The following is a 2,708-nucleotide window of genomic DNA, read 5'->3' as shown; positions in this document are numbered from 1 at the left end:
CACAAGCCTTTTTTCCTCTTGTGATGGCACTCACAAGTCTTTTCCTTCTTCTTGATGGCAATTTCCTCCTCGTGATGGCACTCACAAGTCTTTTCCTCCTCGTGATGGCACTCACAAGGCTTTTTCCTCCTCGTGATGGCACTCACAAGGCTTTCCTCCGTGATCAATTTTCTTGTGATGGCACTCACAAGGCTTTTTCCTCTTCATGATGGCAATTTCCTCTTCGTGATGGCACTCACAGGGCTTTTTCCTCATCGTGATGGCACTCACAAGGCTTTTTCCTCTTCATGATGGCACTCACAAGGCTTTTTCCTCTTCGTGATGGCACTCACAAGGCTTTTTCCTCTTCGTGATGGCAATTTCCTCTTCGTGATGGCACTCACAAGGCTTTTTCCTCTTCGTGATGGCACTCAGGCTTTTCCTCTTCGTGATGCAATTTCCTCTTTGATGGCACTCACAAAGCTTTTTCCTCTTCGTGATGGCACTCACAAGGCTTTTTTTCCTCTTCGTGATGGCACTCACAAGGCTTTTTCCTCTTCGTGATGGCACTCAAATGCTTTTTCCTCTTCGTGATGGCACTCACAAGACTTTTTCCTCTTCGTGATGGCACTCAAATGCTTTTTCATCTTCATGATGGCACTCACAAGGCTTTTTCCTCTTCGTGATGGCACTCACAAGGCTTTTTCCTCTTCGTGATGGCACTCACAAGGCTTTGATGGCACTCACAAGGCTTTTTCCTCCTCGTGATGGCACTCACAAGGCTTTTCCTCTTCGTGATGGCACTCAAATGCTTTTCCTCTTCGTGATTTCTCCTCGTGATGGCATTCACAAGACTTTTCCTCTTCGTGGTGGCACTCAAATGCTTTTTCTTCTCTTTATGATGGCACTCACAAGGCTTTTCCTCCTCGTGATGGCACTCTCAAGCTTTTTCCTCTTCTTTTTCCTCTTCGTGATGGCACTCAAGGCTTTTTCCTCTTCGTGATGGCACTCACAAGGCTTTTTCCTCTTCGTGATTTCAATTTCCTCTTCGTGATGGCACTCACAAGGCTTTTTCCTCCTCGTGATGGCACTCATGAGGCTTTTTCCTCCTCGTGGCATTCGTGATGGCACTCACAAGGCTTTTTCTTCTTCATGATCCTCCTCGTGATGGCCACAAGGCTTTTTCCTCTTCGTGATGGCACTCACAAGGCTTTTTCCTCCTCGTGATGGCACTGCCTTTTCTCCTCGTGATGGCACTCACAAGGTGCTCGTGATGGCAATTTCCTCTTCGTGAGACTACTACTTTTTCCTCTTCTGATGGTGCTCTCAAGACTTTTTACTTTCCTGATGGTGATTGCAAGGCTTTTCACTTTCATGATGGTATTCACAAGGCTTTTTCCTCTCCGTGATGGCACTCACAAGGCTTTTCCTTTAATGGCAATTTCCTCTTTGTGATGGCACTCACAAGGCTTTTTCCTCTTCGTGATAACACTCACGTGATGGCACTGTTTTTCCTCTTCGTGATGGCACTCACAAGGTTTTTTCCTCTTCGTGATGGCACTCTCAAGTCTTTTCCTCTTCGTGGTGGCACTCACAAGTCTTTTTCCTCTTCATGATGGCATTTCCTCTTTGTGATCACAAATCTTTCCCCTTCGTGATGGCAATTTCCTTTTCTCACAAGTCTTTTTCTTCTTCGTGATGGCACTCACAAGGCTTTTTCCTCTTCATGATGGCACTCACAAGGCTTTTTTGTCTTCGTGATGGCACTCACAAGGCTTTTTCCTCTTCGTGATGGCACTCACAAGGCTTTTTCCTCTTCGTGATGGCACTCACAAGGCTTTTTTCCTCTTCGTGATAGCACTCACAAGGCTTTTTCCTCTTCGTGATGGCAATTTCCTCTTTGTGATGGCACTCACAAGGCTTTTTCTCTTCGTGATGGCACTTTCCTCTTTGTGATGGCATTCACAAGGCTTTTTTTATCTTCATGATGGCACTAACAAGGCTTTTTCCTCTTCGAGATGGCACTCTCAAGGCTTTTTCTTCTTCGTGATGGCAATTTCCTCTTCGTGTTCGTGATGGCACTCACAAGGCTTTTTCTCTTCGTGATGGCAAGGCTTTTTCTCTTTGTGATGGCACTCACAAGGCTTTTTCCTCTTCGATGTGGCAATTTCCTCTTTGTGATGGCACTCACAAGGTTTTTTCCTCTTCATGATGGCACTCACAAGACTTTTTCCTCTTCGTGATGGCACTCACAAGGCTTTTTCCTCTTCGTGATGGCACTCACAAGGCTTTTTCCTCTTTGTGATGGCAATTTCCTCTTCGTGATGGCACTCACAAGGCTTTTTCCTCTTCGTGATGGCACTCACAAGGCTTTTTCCTCTTCATGATGGCACCCACAAGTCTTTTTCCTCTTCGTGATGGCACTCTCAAGGATGCTTTCTCTCCATGAGGGTGCTCACAAGACCTGCTACTTTCCCTGATGGTGCTTTCAAGACTGTTTATTTTCGTTGATGGTGATTGCAAGGCTCGTTACTTCCATGATGGCGTTCACAAGGATTTTTATTTCCCCTGATGTCGTTGACAATGCTTATTACTTCCTTGTTAGTGCTCACAAACCTAGATACTTTCCCCAGATAATTTTTACAAGGCTTGTTACTTACCTTGATGGCATTCGGAAGTCTTCTTACTTTTCCTGATTGTTCTTACAAGACTTGCTACTTTCTCTGATG

This window comes from Macrobrachium rosenbergii, chromosome 13 (genome assembly GCF_040412425.1).
Source record: "Macrobrachium rosenbergii isolate ZJJX-2024 chromosome 13, ASM4041242v1, whole genome shotgun sequence".
Classification (NCBI taxonomy): Eukaryota; Metazoa; Arthropoda; class Malacostraca; order Decapoda; family Palaemonidae; genus Macrobrachium; species Macrobrachium rosenbergii.
This window is presented reverse-complemented; position numbering follows the sequence as displayed.